General features: G+C 34.1%; 1 pseudogene; it reads right to left on the bottom strand.

Moving 5' to 3' along the window:
• Positions 1-12317: 12317 nt before the first annotated feature.
• LOC121250421 lies at positions 12318-14826 on the bottom strand (annotated as a pseudogene).
• Positions 14827-20397: the final 5571 nt, after the last annotated feature.

Below are 20397 nucleotides of genomic sequence, written 5' to 3'. Positions count from 1 at the left end.
ACTCCAATCAATTAAAGTGGCCGGTTAGTGTTCCTGTTCTCGTGGGGGAACTAATTAGTATACACCTTTTTGGTGGACCGGAAGCATATACCATTTCCGGTCCACCATTATTCACATTAAAATATCATATTCCTAATTATTCTATAAAAACCCTTAGTCTTCTTCCTTATGTTCTTTTTAAAAAAGTTATTTTTTTTTATTTTAAAATTTATTATTTTCAGTTATTAATATAAAATATTTTAAGTGTTTGTTAATTTAAATAAGAGTAATATATAGTACTTAATTGAGTGTGTAAGTTATACATACTTCATTTAAAAAAATAATTTTTTTTATGTAGATTCTAAATTTATCTATTTTTTTCAAATGGTATGCGCTGAATTTAAACATCTTAAAATTACAGATATATAAATTGATTTAAAATGTGTTATATAGTGTGTGATATTATAAAATTTAGGATGAAAGTATTGATAATGTTCATTATTCCCTCGTTGAGCACGTGCAGAATTGTTGTTGGTCTTCCACCCTGTGATTACAACATAAACAGAATTATTGTTTATGGTTTTCAAGTATCCCTGACCATGTCAATGTTTGCGACCTATACATAAGTCATGTTTGCATATTCGAGATTTTCCATAGAAGCTTCGTGTCGGCAATTATGTGCATGTTTGGTCTAGAATTTAGAGGTTTGGGACATTTTTTTTCTTTTTTTAAATCAAATCATAGCTTGCAGTCTTATTCCTAAGAATGGAATATTCATTACAAGCTTTCTCACTCATTAATGAGCAAAGAATTTATACAATCTGATCCAACAATTTAGTACCTAACTTGGCAAGTTTATGAGCAGCAAGTGAAATTGAGACTCGAACTTGGTCTTTCCCAAAGCATTCGTCTTCCATCGCAAATCAAAACACCATACTCTCTGCAGATTTCTTCACAACTAGTTGTAGCTTTAACTATAACCTGAACATCTCCTTCTAGAATTACGAGCACTAGTATTGATTTTTCTATATGTATATTTAAAATCATATTTTTTAAAGATTGATTTTGCATATAAAGAAAAATTCTCACATTAGATTATGCATATTTGAACAAATAATAATAAAATATTATTATTTTTAAATTTTTTTTCTTAAAATTATTTTTTTTTTATATTTTACAATTAGCATCATGTGCTGAAAAATACAAATTTCATATATCAAAATCATCTTAATACAAATTTCACAAAGTTGATTTTAATGGATAGGAGAGAGAAAAAACAAATTCTTCGTTTGGTACATAAATCTATCTCAACTCATCATTACAATTTTTTCAAATTTCAACACAAAATATAATAAACAATTCAACTATTTCAAATCCCAAAATAATAATAATATTAAAAAATAATATTCTAACAATATTTTATTATCTCAACTCAATTTAGTTTAACATCCAAACGCAACCTAAAAATAATGTTTGAAGAAGCACTATTCATATCTATGTAAAAATCTAGAGATGCATAAGTCAATATAGATGAATTTAAAGACATATTATGTAAGTATAAAGATGGAGATAAAGATGAATAAGCCATTGCTAGTGCTCTGGCAGTCCCAATTCTATGCATAGGATCATAGCTCTTCTGAGGGCACATGCTTAAGCAACAGTTGGCTTCATTATATGACTAAAGCTTGAACATAAAGATGCTAGAATATCATGACGTTCCGAATTTCTAATTATAATTCCTATTCCTACCTTCTTTTCATTGTTATCAACAACAGCATCCCAATTGACTTTTACACATGTTTCACATGGCTTCTTGCATCTTATATGTTGCCTTACTGCGTACTTGGTTGATGATCAAACTTCATATAGTTCTGGGCTGATTTGAAGTCTTGTAAATTTTGTTTAGCAGACTTGAATAATTATCTCGGATTCTCAAATCTCAATTAAAAAATAAGTGAATTTCTTCTTAATCATATCCTCTTCATAATATAAGCCACCACCTCAACATCTTCAACTTTTAATCTCTCAGCAGTTCTCTTCCACAGCTCCATAAAATCTACCTCTGCATTTGACCATTTTTTCACTGGACTATCAGTTTCAGACCATACATCTGTTGCTGCAGGGCAGCTCCAAATTGAATGAACTTCTCTTCTTCTCTTTCACATATTGGGCAAAGATATGTATTAATTATCTTCTTTTTGAATACAAATTTGCTTCTAGTATTAATTATCTCACTTACTCTTGCATCACTATCCAGAATTTTAACTTGTGATTGAACTTTGTTTGAAGTTTGTACAGGCAACCATTTATCATGCCATATCTTTATACTTCTACCATTGCTCACCCTCCATACCATATCTAAATTGATTAGTTCAAAAGATGAGCACAGTCTTCTCCATATCAGTAATGGTCTCGATCCCAAATTTGCTTCTAGTAATGCCCCTTTCTTGTAATACTTCTCCTTCAATATTGTAGCTACCAGAGAAGTGGGATTTTGTATCAACCTCCAACATTGTTTGGCAAGTAAGGCCTTGTTAAAACTTTCAAGATCTCTAAAGTCTAAACCTCCCATTTTCTTTGAATCACCCATCTTGTTCTAGCTTTTCCAGTGAATTTTAGTTCCATTGTTCTTAAACCCCCATTAGAACTTGGCCATCATGGATGTTATTTCTTTACAAAGCTTTTGAGGCAGCTTAAATACACTCATGGAATAAGTTGGCAAAGCTTGTATTACAGCTTTGATTAGAATCTCTTTCCCTGCTTGGGAGAGGAAGGTATTCTTCCAACTATTAATCTTAATCCACACCCTCTCCTTTAAGTGCCTAAAAGTATTATACTTAAATTTACCTACTAAGGATGATAAACCTAAGTATTTTTCATAACTTCCACATGCTGAAACTCCAACAACTTGCAAAATTTGTGTTCTAGTAGCAACTTGAGTATTGGAACTAAAGAATATAGTAGTTTATTTGCTCAAAAAATGCCCTGATGTCGATTCATACTTGTTCAACATATTTTGAATCTTTACCCATTCTGAAAGTTGAGCCCAAAGATGATACAATCATTAGCAAATACTTGATTCTCTTACCACCTCTTGTAATAGCAACTCCCTTTGTTTCTCCACAGTTTTCAGAGGCTTCTATTAATGAACTCAACCCTTTAGCACATAATATAAACATGTATAGAGATATAGGGCCCCCTTGCCTTCAGCCTCTTGATAGTTTAATTATTTCTGCAAGCTGATGATTCACCAATACAGAATATGTTACTGTGATAACACACTCCATAATTAAAGAAATCCATCTATCTCCAAATCCAAGCTTCCTCATGATAGCCTCCAAGAAACACCATTCAATTATGTCATAAGTTTTTGACATGCCGAGCTTGAGTGCCATACTGCCTATCTTTCCCTTCTGTCTACATTTCATAGGATGCAATGTTTCATATGCTACTATGATATTATTTGTTATAAGTCTTTCCGGGATGAAAGCGCTTTGGTTGTTCAAAATGATAGAGGACAACATCTTTTCAACCTGTTTGGTAGCACTTTTGCTACAAGTTTGTAAAATACATTGCATAAACTGATTGACCTAAACTTAGTTACAACATAATGACTATTAACTTTATCAATTAAAGCTAGATAAGAAAAGTTAATACCCAAATCTAACATTCCCTCATTTAAGAAACTCAAGATAGCTTACATACCTCCCCACCAATTGTGCTCTAGTAGGTTTCATAGAAACATGCCCCATTGCCATCAAGCCTTGGGGACTTAAGTGGTGAAATTTGCTTCAAAGTTGCCTCAATTTCTTCTGCTGTAAAGTCTTTTTCCAGTTCTTGATTCATAGACAATGTAATTTTTGGTGTAGCTGATTCTAAACGGGTAGCAATATTCTCTGTAGTGGGATTTGTAGATTTGAAAAGCTCTTTGAAAAAATGAGTGAAGGCACATTCTATTTTTGGTTGGTTAGTCATTGTCCTGCCCTGTGAATTAGTGATCTTCTTGATCCAATTCATTTTCCTTTTTTGACTAGCACATGCATAAAAAAACTTGGTATTCTTATCTCCCATTTGGTACTAATTTCTTTTTGCTCTTTGTTTCCACTTCAAGTCTTCTTGCTCGAGCAGTAGGCCTAATGTTTCTTGAAGAGTTTTAATACAAGCTGTATTATGAGGACCTTCAAGATTCTACTCTCTTTTAATTCTATTGGTTAACAAATCAATTTCCTTTTCTATTTCTTGTTTGTTTTGAGAGCTCCATCTCAACAATGCCCCTCTGTACCTTTTAAGTTTTTTTTCTACTAACTTAAAACAATCCTGTTCAACAACTGTCCTTCCCCAAACTTATTTTACAATAGACTCACCATTTTCCTCTAAAGACCCTTTTGCTTCATACCTAAATAACATTTTCTTTATTCTTATTGGTGTATTCTTCTCTCAAATCACTAATAAAAGTGGCTTATGGTGAGTACATCTTGAAGGTAATATCTCAACCTCACATTTTTTAACAGACTTGACCAAAGAGGGTTAGCCACTACCCTATCAAGCTTGTCCTTTGTAAAGGTGTCATCCTCATGCTTGTTACTCCTAGTATATTTCTCCCCCTTCATCCCATATCAAACAAATTATTACTCTCAAAGTGTAGCTTGAAATGCTTCCATTTATTGTTCTGGTCTTTGTGTGCCACCTATCTTCTAATCTATTTAACTATCTCATTAAAATTACCTAAAACACACCAAGCTTGGTCTGTGGGTGGTTTTAACAAAGATAGTAGATTTCAAGTTTCTTTTCTTCTATTCCATTCAGGGTGACCATACACTCTAATAAACCACCAATTGGAATTTTTATCTAGATAACACATTTTAGCATGAATGTGATGCTGAGAGTAATTTATAATCTCAATGTCAACTTCCTTTTCCCAAAGCAGTGCCAACCCTCCTTTCGTAGCTAGCCATTGAATCCACTATAAAACATCATTCAAACCTCAACTTACATTTTATTCCTTCAAATTTACTTGCAAGTAGTTTCCATTAGAAAAACTACTTGGGGTCTCTTTTTCTTTATCTAAAGATAAAGGTTTTGAACTGTTCACGGGTTTCCAAGGCCAATTCACCCTCAAGGAATTCATAATGATTGGTGGGGCTGTCATTTAGCCATGCCAATGATAAAGAATTTTGTACTTCATGTATCACTTCACTTCTTTTTCCTTTTATTTGGGTCCCTACTTCATTACTGACAGTTTCAACATTTTCTACTCTACGTTTGCCAACACTTCTCAATAAGGTTTCGATGATCTTACAATAATTGCATGCTCTTCTCTTCTATTTCCCCAAATTCAGATTTTTCCTTTCAGCTATGTTGTTCTTGTTGTCTTTTTGAACCAGATGAGCTTCTTCAGAGGCCTTGACAACATTGGTGAGCTTTCCTTTTTCATACGACATCACCTGCTGACCACAGATCTGGCTCATATCTCTCAGGCCCATGTATTTCAAAACTCTTAGGCCCAAATCATGTCTCTCTTCCAAGCCCATATTCCCATTATTTTTTTTTTTTTTTTTTTCATTTCCCCCTATCTATCTAACTCACTTTCCAGAACATGCTCACAATCTGAAACTTCAAGTACCTTCTCACCTCTTATTATCATCTCCTTATTTATAGGCCGTAACGAATTTTGATCAATCTCTTCCAAAGTTGGAATCTTTTCCACCAATCTCGCATCTTTCAAACAAAATTTTGAACTTCCAAAATTCTCGAATTCTGCTTCCCCCCCTCCCTGAGCTCCCGACTGTTCTCTGAACCTCTATTTATTGCTGGAGCCTCTTTCTTGCTTGGAACTCCATCATTCTCCATTGAACTTTGTTGTGAACCCCTATCATATTCTACGTTTCTTTCACAATGTTTAGCTCCCATTCAATCAAACATTTTCCTTCTCGTATTTGTGTCAGCACACAGCCATGTCTCATACTGAGTTTTTCTTGAATTTCTCTGTTTTGCCAAAGGCCCTATGACACTATAGCCTTGTACCCCATGTACCAATTTGCCACACTTAAAACATACTCAAGGCATTTTCTCATATTGCAGAGGAACCCAAATCTTCTTTCCTAGTAGATTAACAGTTCTACCTATAGAATGGCTCTCCGCAAGTCGATTTCTATACAGAATCTGAGGTAATTTCCCCATCCAATTCTGTCTTCCTTAACATCCACTGCCTTCACCAACCCAATGGTTTTACCAATTTGTGTTCCTATCTCTCTGGTCATGCACATCAGTAGGAGATTATGCATTTGGATCCAGAATTTCCCAGAGTCAAAATTCATCAGCTTCGACAGTGTCAGTCCATCAAAGGGTTTGAAAATAAAAAGACTATTATCAAATAGCTAAGGTTTCCCAGCAAGTACTCTATCTCAATCCATATGCTCTTTGAAGGTTATGGAAGATAGATTTGGGCTAATATATTGGAACACAAAAGCCTTTCTTATTCTCCATATTTTCCATGATTGATCTCACTATCTCCTTCCCAACCACGCAGTTAGAAAATAATTTCCCTACCAAACTAGAAATTCAATGGGTGAATTTCTTTAGACTTTAGGAAGGTCATGAAAACCCGTAAAGGTTTAACGATTCAAGCAATTGTTTAGGTTTTAGTCTAACAGCATAGTCAATTTCTTACTTGTTACGGTGACAAAAATACTAATTTATTTATTTGAGATAATTAGGATTATTAGATTGAGAAACAATTTGCATCATTAGTCTTAGATGAATATTTAAGATTTTACAACACAATAATACAATTTTCATTTTCCAGATGATAACTGCTTGGAAATGCTATTTCATTTCTTCAAGGCACTTAAGAGTCAAATTTTACAAAATGAATTGCACCACTACATTCGTATAATTATTTATGACTTCATGGTGCAATGTTTATTTTTACAATTTTCGAAGTGAATATTAACATTTGTGATATAGCCATGTGGCACCCAGTTTAGTCGATTTTCAAATCGCAGTGTGGATTGTCCAAATTAGTTTAGAGAAATTTTATTTGGACAATTGGCAAGATATTAACCACACTTGATGAATAGTGTATCACACTTGGCATTAAGAGAAACCATAAGATGGAAAGTGAAGGAAAGGAAGGAAAATCAAGCATTGTGATCTTGCCATCTAAGCCAAACATTATTCCATCCAACCAAATACTTTGTGTCAAACGAAAAAGGATTTCAACCCTAGTGAAACCTATAACCATTGAAATACTAAAACTTTGATGAAAGCCAAAACCCTAAATGGTTTTTCAAACCCTATTTTTGGCTGGTTTTAGCTTAGTGATTAATCACTGGATTAAATCACTTTCATATGCTATTAACAAGCAAACTCATTCCATTACACTCTCATTTATTATTTTATATTTTGATAATTTCATTGGGCCAAGAGAATTTAGATTTGGGTTTTTTGGAACCGAAATCCCAAACCAAACCATCTTTAAACTCTAAGTGAGGCCCCATCGGCTTAGGCCAATTAAGGCCTACCGAAAAGTGCCATCAAGCCAAACCTTCTTGAGGAGGTCTTCCATCACTACCCTAGATATACTATTGCTGCTAGTTTCAGCCCGCAAAGTGGATGATGAGAGGCCAAACCACCACCCAAAACCACCATGTCACACGACAACTTCAAGGCTGAATACCATGGGTTGTTGCTCACGGTTTTCTCCCTAATTTTGGCTGGAAAAAAATCTCATCAAATGGTCATCCTCATATCCTCCAACATCCCTCTAGTCTTATATAAGTCGTCCATGCTAGCCCCTTCAAGTTTTGGTTGCTTTCATTTCACTTTCTTGGAAGAAACTTGAGTGAAAGTTTCTACCAGTGTTTTTGGCCGATTTGGCTTGAATTGTTCTAAGAATCTTTAGGTATATTTTCACGAAAATGACTTCATATTAATTGTTCCTATTTGAGTCTAATTTCTATTGATGTATTTTTTTTTGTGATTTTTATTGGATTATTGATTTGTAAAAAGTTAGTTGGAACACACAGAGATCATATTGGGCAACAGTTTGGATGATGTTGTGAGATTTTGGTGTTTTGATGAACTTTGTGTTAAAGTTAGGGCTTGATATTGATATGATGAAATTGTAACTCTTTTTTATACATGTTATGAGTTGATCCAATGCATGCTAGAATCTTTACTTAGGAGTTATGTATATTTTCTTTGAAGTTGAAATAGGAACGTACAAAACAGTTTCTGTTTCAAGGTTTTGATGATTTTTAGTTCTTAAAACCTAGTCCAATGGCTATGAAATTCTTATATGATGATTTTAAGACTTTCATTTAGATGTTAAGAGTTCGTTTTTTAAGATTGTTGGTTTGAATAATTATTGGAAGTATATTTTGCATGAAAAGTCTCAGTTATAGCTAAATCCATATGATTTTTGATTTAATGCTAGGATCATGTTTAGGACAAGATTATTAAGTATAAATTTTTTTTCTTTAAGGTTTACATGATGGATATTTCGGTTTTAATGTGTTTGTTTTAAGTCAAGAACACATGATACTTGGTTTGGACCTTATGAGCATGCCGAGTAGTTTAAGTATTGCTTTTGTGTTTTTGGTTGATATTCAAGCATGATTGCCACTTAGGTAAGATTTATTAGCATGTAAAGAGGGAGTTTATGGACTTTTTGAGTCCTTAGAGTTTATTGGAAAAATGTTAGGTCAAGTGCGTTAAGGAGTATTCTATTTGTCTAAAATTTAGTGTCTTGACGCTTTCTTGGCATGAGGAGATTTTGATTTTTGTAGAGTGCATATTTTGTGATCTTAGTATGCTTTGGAAAAAAAAAAAAAAAAAGATGTGTTTTTTACATGTTGCGTGAATCGGTTTGAGCATGATAGTTGAAATTTGAAAGAATTGCAACAAAAATAAAGAATTTTGCCTTAAGTATGTTTTGGCCATTGCTTAGTTTATATGGTTGTGATTTGTTTAAAATTTTTCTGATTACATATTTATAATTAGGAAAAAATTTACTTGATGAATGTAAATCTTGGTAGAATTTAGAGTTAGTATGCAAAACTCTTAATTTAGGGGGCAAAAGTGTCATTTCTCACAAGTAGAGGGTAAAGGGTAATTTTTCTATAAGTTAGTAAATTTTTTATGTTTCTAAGTGTTTAGTGAGATATTCTGACCCTTAGAAATATCTTGTTTTCATTTTATGCATTTTCACGCAACTTTATACGTCGTGTGTAATCATTATAAGTTAGCGTATAACTTACTTTTCAGGATTTTTGTATATGTGTGGTGGTAAGAAAACTATCATTTATGTCTATTATGCTTCTTATTAAGGTGATGTTATGCCATGCCATGATTTACTTCCAATTATATATTTATTTGTTACACGTTATGTCATGACATACCATTTGTCACACATACATGTCACGTCTTGTTTTGCGATGTCATCTATTGCACAATCATTTACTTCATGTCACATCATGTCACAAGCATAAAATATATCATGTAAAACAATATTTTCAAGTTAGTAGTCTTTTATGTTTATCACGACCCCAAGTGTTAGGATGAGGCATTATCCTACTAGAACTCCATTGTTCAAGCTGGAGTGTTTGATTTGGTATGAAATTTTTTGGATTGACAAAGTACTGTCAACATGCTTCGAATGGAACCTAAGTAACTGGTTGCCAGAACGGAGTAAGGCACCAGCGTTGGTGGTGCCAACCAAGGTTCAATTACATGTTATACATACTCAAAGCAGGTGTAAATACCTGTTATGAGATTCATATATTACATAGTCACAATAGGTGCAGATACTTGTGGTGTGATGTGTATGTTAACGTACTCACAACAGGTGCAGGTATTTGTGATGTGATGCGGTACCGACAAGGGCACATAACTTAAAGGGACCTGTGTAGTATTTACATTTCATGTTTATATCAGTTTGTTATTAAACAAGATTCCAAACTCATGTTCAGTTCAAGTCAGCTCATGTTAAGTTCATATCAGTTCAATTCATGTCACTCTCATTCATGTTCACGTTATCATTCATTTATTTTTACTATCATGCATGAATATGTATACTGCTAGTTTAAATTAGTTGTTAACTTACTGCGATTTTTAATCAAATCTCACTTGGTAGTCCCAACTACCATTCCCTAAAATAGTAGATCATGTGCCAGGATGTGGAAAGTCAGTAGAGGATCACTTGGAGGAGGTCGATTAGGCCACGATGCGACGATGAGGAGTTTATTACTTTAGTGCTCCAATTTTTAGACAGAATCGTGGCTATCTTAGTCAAGTTGTGTAAGCGACTCATCGAGCTAGCTTAGTAGTTATGTTCTTTTTATTACTGTACTTAAGGAGCATTATCTCCTGTACTTTTGTTGTTATAGACTTTTTCGACAAGCACTATAATTTTTGGATGCCTGTTATCATATGATTATGAAGTATGCTTATGTTATTTTGGATCATGTTATATCTAGTACATATAATTGCTAAAAAAAAAAGAGTTATCTGTTGCGAATATTGCATATTGCTATATATATGCTAGGTGCATTGCATCTTTATATATCATGAATGGGGTAGGTAACCTTATGTTGCATGTCCCGACACTTAATGCTTGGCCAAATCCCAAGCGGAGCCTGGGGGCGTCACAGAGTGGTATCAGAGCAATACATCTTTGGGTTAAACCCACATGTCCATAAGAATTGTACCAGAATATAAGATTGAGATTTTAGTCTTTCTTTAGGATTGAATTTCCTAAGTTTAAGAGTTAGTACCTGAAGTTGTTACACGTAAACATATGTTTTAGGAAGTAACACATGACGTGTAGTAAAATGCCCAGAAATCTTGGAAGAGAGAACTACCAGGAAGAATAGAATCCTCCAATGGGCGAAGAGGAAGGATTGGCTAAAGTTGTACGTTTGTTGACTGACATACTTAGACATCAGTAACAATAGCAAGTGCACGTACCTAGATCAGAAGTTAGGGGTTGTTCCTACAAAAAGTTTCTAGTTCATCATTATCCAAACTTTTCTAGTAACAAAGGGCCCCTGAGGGCAGAAAAGTGGATTAATGATCTCGAAAGGACATATGAGATTTGTGGATGCATGGAGGGCCAGGAGGTACTATACGCTGGGTACATTTTTCAAGGAGAAGTTGCATTTGGTGGAATACATGGAGGCAACTCCTAATGAGGGAGCTAGGAATCCTAGTTGCTTTGACTTGGAGAAGATTGAAAGAGGAGTTTTACAACAAATTCTGTCAAACAACAGAAGATGCAGGAGTTTGCGTCTCTGTCACAAGGTAGCTTAACTATGGAACAGTACACTATCAGATTCACGGCGTTAGGGAGGTTCGCACCTCACCTGATTTCTACGAAAATGATGCAAGCACAGAAGTTCCAGGGAGAACTTCAACCAAGGATTCATAGCCAAGTGGCTTGTCTTAAGATTGAGAACTACCAAGAGTTGGTAAACGTTACTGCGATAGTAGAGGCAGAGTAGAGAGGTTTGGCTGCTTAGATCAATTTTGAACGACAGAAGGTCATGTCATTTTCTACAAGTAGTAGTGCTGAGTAGAAGAGGCCTTTTTCTAGTCTAGCTAAGGGTAAAGGAGTAGCGATGGGAAGGTAGATGCCGTCTTCCAACCCGCAGTGCGTGAAGTGTGGCACACTTCACGCCAGAGAATGTCATTACTGATATGGAGTCTGTTTCAGATGCGGATAACCTGAACACATGATCAAATAGTGTCCCAACATGATCAAAGATGGGATGCGTACATTACGTACTCACAGTAGGCTTGGGACTTCACCGCCCCCGCCTCGCTACTTATATATATATTTTATATAAATATATTTATATTTATAAATATATGTTATTAGTTTTTAAATTATAGTCATATTTACAAAATTAAATTTATAATTTGGATCTAAAAATATATTTTGGTCACTTTTGGACCCAGGGGTTCAACCCCACCCATGCGTGGGCGGGTAGCACCCCTCATTCATATATCTATATTTGGCAGAATATTTAATAGTTACTCATTTAATATCTATATTTTTCATATTGCAACGTTTTGGACATTGGGAATTTGAGAGTAATATATCTTATTTTAATAATTTAGGAAAGAAAATATAAAAAGATGAGAAATAGAAAATCAAAAGCTTATATATTATTCTCCAAAACTTGAATTTCAGGTCGGTAGAAAGAAAACAGAATCACATAGTTAGAAGGAAAAGAGAAATGATATTTGAAGTTTTAGAAGGAGTGAGTCCACACATTTTTTTCTAAAAGATAGAATAAATTTGAGACTCATATAAAAAACTATTTTTTTAATAATAGTCTTTCCTTTTTTTCAAAAGAAATTGCGAGCTTTCCATACCTAACTGCATACAGTATTAATCCATGAAAAAAGCAATCCCAACTCTAGTAGCTGAATTGCTGGCTGACACTGATGGGGTCATCAACTTCATCAGCAATAGTCAGCGTCTCCTTGCCAAGGAAAAGTTCTTGCAGGTTGTACGGCCCCACAGCAGAAGAGGGTCCATTCCAGAGAGCCTTTGCAAATTCTTCATGGATCTTCTCTGTTGGATGGAAAGAATCCCACCACACGTAATCTCCTACATTGTCGCATAAGTCGTAATGTGGGACATCCTTTGTGCCTCCACAGGTGAAGATGCCTCCATATGGTCCGGTTCCACAGCAAGCATTCACTCCATCCTTGAAACCTTCACATATATATCAAAAGCTTGTGACAATTTTCATTGGATGTTTGATCTCTTATACTACTCTTTTCAGTTTTTGTGCATGGCGCACTATACATTTAAGAGGATCATCATGTGAGGACAAACATGAGCTATTCATGAGTTGTGCATGATTACTTGATGGCAAATTTCATGATCCATTCCTGAGATAAAAGAGAAATTTTGTTCTTCATTTTATATTTTGTCACGAGATATGATAGAATTACTACTGTATAACAACTTACTTACGACTTTCACAATCATACATGTTGATGTGACACAGTAAGTTATCGTTCATTTAAGATGTATCGTATCAATAAGTGCCATTAAAATTGATAAAATTTAAGGTAAAAAGTATCATTGCTAGAGATGGAAACGACCATGCAAATTTTTTATGCTCTTATGATGTTTGTATTTTTTAATGAATCAGTCCTGCTGTTGGGAAGGTACAACACACTAACCATATTTTGAGGGGTTAATTATTCTATCATGAAGCCAATCATAGAAGTTGGAGTTGCAGTACTTGAATCCTTTCAGTAGATGTTCAAGTCTTGTCAGAACAGTTTTTAAAGCATTATTATGTGCTTGTGCAAGTGCACATGCTTCTTCAAAGCATCCACCCTCGCTGGCCTTTGGGTTCAGAGCTCTAAGTGCTGGTAAGCAACCTAGTGGAGACAAGCTCAGAAACCCAAATTTTCTTGCTCCTTTCTCATACAGCACCTGAATGATTCACGGATATATGCAGTAAGAAACCTCAAATCAGTTAGAAAACAAAGGACACTACAGCTGCTGCTGCCTTAAAATCTTCCTGAAGGAAAAAAGGCTCACTTGGATTGCCTGAGTCAAGTTCCCAATGACCATCCCAATATATTGTTCTGGGTTATAATTTTCCTGCATTTTTGGATTGCCTAGATAGCCACCCATGTAATCATTGCTTCCAATACTAACGAAATAAACAGCTTCTGAGACAATCTCCCTTGCTCTGGCATCTCCTAACTTTTCTGTCAATGATTTTTGAACCTCCTCGAAAAATTTCACCTGTGTCTGAAGATCTATCACCTAATAACAACATAAATTATAAGGAACAGAACCTCACCTAAAATTTCCACTGACTTAGGAAGTCCATGGATGACAATGATCTCTCACATATAATATAAGGAACAGAACCCAGATTTTTGCTAACAATACAAATAAACAAAAAAAGAAGGCACTAGAATGAATTTGTTACCAGTCCTTTATTGGTTTCTGGGAGGACTCCAGCCCCACCAGAGGCAAAGTTAACACCGTTGAAGAATTCAGCTGAGGGTTTGCAAAAATGGAGGAATGCTTGGCAACCTTGCATATTCAGCTGTATTAGGAAGGATAACTAAGCATGTTAGCTTATCTGTAAATAAAATATTGAGAAAAAAAGGGTCGAAAGTTCTTGGAGAACCATGTTGTCTTTATCCACTACAAGATGGTCTAGTAGTCATTTCATTTATTTTGATCCTTTCTTTTCTTGGACAGGAATCATTAAAACATAGGAAATCCAGGCTTGTGGGGAGTTGAAGATAAAGCTAGAGTGGTTGGAGATGAAGTACTGAATGGGAATGCTAGCTTCTAGTGACATTATTGGAAGCAGCCCATTAAATTGGCTTAATGGGCAGCATTTCGACAATATATATATATATACATATATATATGTATGTATGTATGTAAATATCAATGAAGCGAAGAGAATCACGATTACCTATGAAATCTACAATAACACGGCCATCAGAAAAACGCCCTGTAGGTTCTGCAAAGTGGCCATTCTGTCCGTATGGCTTGTAATTTGCTCGGTTCTCAGGAATGGTGTTGATGTGGTTATTGTTGCCAGGATCCACAGTGGAGTCTCCGAATATGAAGAGGGGACTGCTCTTCTTCTCCACTAGACTACCATATGCCTTGCAGCAGCCAATTGAGAATGCTAGAATTACAAAGATGATGGAGTGATCCAAGTGGGAGATGAGCCTTGCCATGCAGGTAGCTAGAATGCAGGCTATCACTTCCTTTTCTTTTATTTTTTTGCTTTTCCCAAGAGGACTATACCCAGATTATTTTTCCAGGAATGCAGGCTATCACATATTTGTACTTCTACTTAGAACCTTTCTTAAATAGCTTCTATGGCATCTGCTTTTTGTGGAGAAAAATTCTAAACATAAGCCACACACTCTTGTACACCACTTAAAAACAAGTGATTTTATCATTTTATCCTCATATTACGAGAATAAAAAAGTAAAATCACATATTTTTAAATGGTGTGCAAAGTGTGGGGACTGCGGCAAGATTTTTGGAGGGAGACACATGACCCTCAACGGGCTGGACATCCGGGGATTGAACGAATGCTGGCATTGTTGACAATCTTGTCTTACTGTGTAGCACGACTCGTGGTGGACCATTTCTCTCAAGAAAAAGACAATTGCATGTTGTTTAAGATAATTTTGGATGAAGCATGTCAATTCTTCGAAAACTTGGAACAATAATCACACATTACCTACCTTGTAATCATCAGCTAGAGAAGTGTCTGTTAGTAACACATTACATAGTAATCATCGAGTAGAAATCTTGGCTTTACTATCTTTATTTATTGATTAAGATTATGTTTAACCCCAATGATTTGACATATTATTATATGTTTTGATTCCAAGAGAGAAGAATATTCTAGGTATAAGTAACCATGATAATTTCACTAATCGTTGTAACTACTCCATCCAATCTCTTTCATATCTTCATTTATTAATGGAAATATATCTCTTTGTCACACACATGACTAATACCATATATACTGATCCCCTAAAGATTTTAGATTGTATGAGGTTGCAAATCACTAATATCTAAGATTAGGGGTGTAAATTTAAACCGAGAAATCGGAAAATTAGACCGGACCGAACTGGACTGGACCAGTTGGTCCGGTTTTGAACCGGTCCGGTGTGAAACTGGTTCCTATATTATGAAAACCGGCCAGAACCGGTCAGGTTTTGATTCCGTAGTTTTCGGAACCGGACCAGACCGAACCGGACCGGTTGGAAAAAATATATATATGAAAATTAATTTTATATATTATACAAAAAATATATATATAATATAATTATATATTAAATTTTTATATATAATATATAATTATATATCATATATGAAATAATTTCATATTATAATTTATAAATTATAACATAAAATGTTAATCTTAAATATGAATATTTATAATTTATTTGATCATATGTTATTAATATAATTATATATAAGATAATGTTATTATAATTTATAAAATAAAAGTTTAATCTTAAAGATGAAAATTTAATTGATCATATGCTTTAAACATAATATATATATATTAAATTATTAACAACATTTTATCATAAGAAGTAACACTTTATTATATGTATTTTACATTTTAAAAAAAACCGAAAAACTGAACCGGACCGGACCGGAAACCGGTAAAACCGGATTTACCGGTTTAGGAAGGTAACCGGGGCGTAATCGGTTTTGAAAAAATCAAAAACTGGTACATACTGATTCGGTCTTAGATTTTATCCAAAACCGGATCGGTTACACCCTTATCTAAGGTTACAAATCATAGGGCTGCAGATGAATAAACTATTCATGAACTATTACTCTTGCTCTAATGGTATAAGCTCAGCGCATTTAATAAATAAGATATCCGTAAATACTAAATTTAGCTTGAATATTGAATAAGCCAAACTTGCACTAACTCAACTAGACTTTATTTTGGCTCTTAACCAAATCATATATATTCAACTCAACTCATTGAGCAACTTATGTAACGCCCTAGTATCGGAAGTCCAGAGAGTTAGCTCTTATTACTTAATATCAACTTCAATATCACAACTATAAAATTATAAAATTCAGAAAACTCCATAAAATATTAATTCATCTGCTCACCCAAATATCCATATTCCTTCATAGGGACAACAAAGATATTCTCAAAAAAATAAATTAAAAACTCTCCAAAGACTCAAAAATATCATTAACTCATCATACTAAAATAAACGAAAATAATCAATTTACTAATTATAACTCTTAAATAAGTACTTGTACCCTCGAGCACTTATTCCTCTACGATCATTAGACTTTATTAAAACTTCATACTCTTGTTCTCCAGTTGAATCATCAAAATTATCTGAAAAATATTGTAGAGATAAGGGTAAGTTATCAACAACTCAGTAAGTAAAGAACATATACTAGTATGCAAACATGAACATTTACAGAATTCTGAATGCAGAACAAAACACTTTTCATTTTCAAAATGTAGAGTCAGAATATGTTATAAAAAATATCAGAGTGAAAGTTCAAAAATATTCTTATTCAAAATTCCTTTGACATAGCATAAACTGAAACATCACATCACATCTTATCTTATCATATCAGAATAGAAACCATGTTTAACTCCCGTGGTAAGGTTGTGCAAATCCCGACAGCCAACCGAGTAGAAAGAGAAAGTGAATCTTCCCCTTATTATTCTCGAAGCCCCGAGTGTGCACATAAGAAAGACCACGCAGAAAACTACTCTGCTTCCAAATTGAGTGTACTGGAAATAGAGAAGTTGGTACCAACCCAAACAGAGGCCACAATTTTACAATCGTGGTAAGGTCAGAACGGAACAAAAATAAAAACAGAATGTTATGCCAAAAGTTTTCAGAAATCACATCATATCATATCAGACTACAGAACATCTTCAGAACAGAACATAATCAAATCACAAAAATATAATTTATGCACAAAATTTCATATCGCTCTCTTTTGCACAATTCAGAAACAAAATGCCAAAATAGCTCATGTCTACACTAGTCATGCCATGAAATACTTTATTCTTAAACAAAATCTCATGAGTAATGTAGAATAAATAGCTGAGGTAGTTCAAATATCTTTTCATAACAAAACATGCATATTTTTAAAAAATCAACTTTAGTCCATTTTATTTTTATGCAAAGTCTAGCATAGAGACCTCGCTTACTTGAACTTCTTAACCTTTCAAAATTTCTCATTAGTAGTACTGAACAAAAATCAATCATCACCTATAAAATAGTCACGTACTCCTATAAATTTCCAATCGAACAGGTATATCAATGCTTAAGCCTGAAATACTACGTACCCTAATTTTCCTTACAAAAACAATCTACAACTCTTATAATCCTAAAATGTAATCACTTCCCAAATTACCTCGATATCAATTAACACTTCTGACTTATACATTAATTCTAAAATATTTCTGTAAAAATATAATTTTTGTACTATAGCAAGTGAGACTAGGCCCACTTAAAAATATAATACTTACTTTCTACAACCAAACTGAGGCCCACGATAATTTCATGCCCAACATGAAAAATATAAAAGTTCAAACTTTGGTTTGTAAAACTCAGAGGGCATAATTGTACTTTCATAGAAAAATTCTATGTTCAACTATACGGGACAATATAACTTCTTCCTATTTTGGAATCCAAAACCGAACTAGCAGAGGGTGGTACAGTTGGGACTTACTGAGAGGAGCAACAAGCAGCAGTGTTAGGCGAGTGGAAGATGGTGTTGAGGGCAGTAGAAGGTCATTAAGAGAGAGAGAGAGAGAGAGAGAGAGAGATGAGGGAGAGAGAGATAGAGAGAGACGGTCAAGAGAGAGTAAGCCGAGAGAGGGACAAATGGAGAGGGTGTCGCTGGCTTACTGAGAGGGATGCGGCAGACTTGGAGCAAAGCGGAGTGCCCGTCGAAGTCTTTTGTGCCGGTGGTAACGACGTGGAATGCTGACACCGTGTGGTGGCTTTGAACTAAAAGAGCACTAGGTTGTTGCTCTATTTTTGGGGGTTAAAACAGTGGACAACGGGTTGACGGGTTGCAGTGGTGTTGCCTCATGTGTGGGTGGCTACGGCTTCCTGTGGGCTGGGAAGTGGGCTAACACAAGGTGGTGAGGCGGCAGTGAGAAACCGAGAGGAAAGGGAGAAAAAAAATGAAGTGGCTACTCTAGCTTTTGGTTGAGGATGAAGAACGTGGGGGTTAAGGAGCAAAGATGGCTACTGCGGCATTGGGTCAAACTCTTCAGAGGCAACTCCTTGTGCAACAGTATATCTTTGCATGAGTAAAGAAAGTATGGTACCCTAGGGTAGAGAAAGAAAACCACCGAGTGATCTTGTGTTTGAGAGGCAAGACAAGTGTTGATGAACATGTAAATATATATATAGGAAACAGATAAAACTCTAGATAAAATAGGAAGGAGAGACGTGCATGAAGAGGGAAACAACGTGAAACTGTGCAAGTCGTGGAGTCTATAAAACATATCACGGGCTTGGGCTTCTTAGCCTATTCCAAGCATTTGGGCCACGTCTAATCCTTAAAAGAAAAATACATGTTCCACAAACTCCTCGGCCCATACTAGGATTCCATCCAAACCAAAAAAATATTTAATGATTTTAATTAACATAGTAAGCTCAAAAAAATTTGACATCCGCCAAAAAAACATCTTAGGCCCATACTCTCTTTCAAAAATTTTACTCCATAAAACTTAAGTGGGTTTTTCATACATATTAACCCAAAATAATTTATAGAACGCAGCTTGGCTTAGACTTGGTGTTGGGTTTGGGTGTTACAACTTAAAGCTTGTAACATAATGTATATGTTATATATTATTTGATGTTACTTATCATACTCTCACTGCCCATCAACTTTTATTTTATTTTATTTTATTTTATTTTTTGATATCATTAAAGTGAGAGTATGGTATAGAGAATTTTTTAATTATTTTATAAATATATATTATTGTACATTATATTATTAATCATGGATAAAATATGGTTTAATATGTGTTTTATGTCATTTTTGAATTGTCCTATGATATATATGTTTTTGGTATATGTCATACATACTATATATATATATATATATATATATATATATATGTAACATCTGTGTTATATGTAGTTTTGCTTCTTTCCTAAGCAAGATCTAACATTGTTAAATTTTTCGTATGTCGTATGTTGAGATAATTCTCTACCAACCGGAGACCACATTGATCTCTTCCACGTACAATCTACAGGCAAAGGAAAGGGGCACCAGGATCCTAATGGGGATGCTTCCGATGGCTTAGAAGTACTATTAATTTCAAAATTTTAACTTTTTTATATAATCATTACCTAATTATTACTTAAATACAAAAAATTAATACAACTTTTACAAACTTTAAAATAAAAATAAAATTAAAAAAGTATATTCAAAGTTCAAACAACTATTTTTACCATTACCTATTCGCTTTTACAAGATTCAATAAAATACTTATTTAAAAATATATTTTTATTTAAATTTTCTCTCATTTTTTAAAATCAATAAGACATCTTTACTCAAACAATTTCACTACATTTTACAAAATTCTAAGATATTCTAAGTATCACAAATATGCTCTAAGAGTAGTGCTACATGTACATACAATATTATATGTACTGAGTGGCAGTCTTATTTTACTAGTATTTTCTTTTTTTATCTGAATTTTAGATTTTGAATTTTAAAATTTTCAGCACTACCAAAACCTAACACATTAACACATATGATTATGTAAGTAAACTTTTAAGTAAAGATAGAGATAGTATAATAGAAATATTCTTTTTCCAATAGCTAAAGAGCAACTTTTACTAATGAAAAAAATTATATTCATAAACTAG

This window comes from Juglans microcarpa x Juglans regia, chromosome 2D (genome assembly GCF_004785595.1).
Source record: "Juglans microcarpa x Juglans regia isolate MS1-56 chromosome 2D, Jm3101_v1.0, whole genome shotgun sequence".
NCBI lineage: Eukaryota > Viridiplantae > Streptophyta > Magnoliopsida > Fagales > Juglandaceae > Juglans > Juglans microcarpa x Juglans regia.
The sequence above is the reverse complement of the archived record's forward strand: the minus strand, read 5'-3'. Positions and strand labels throughout refer to the sequence as shown.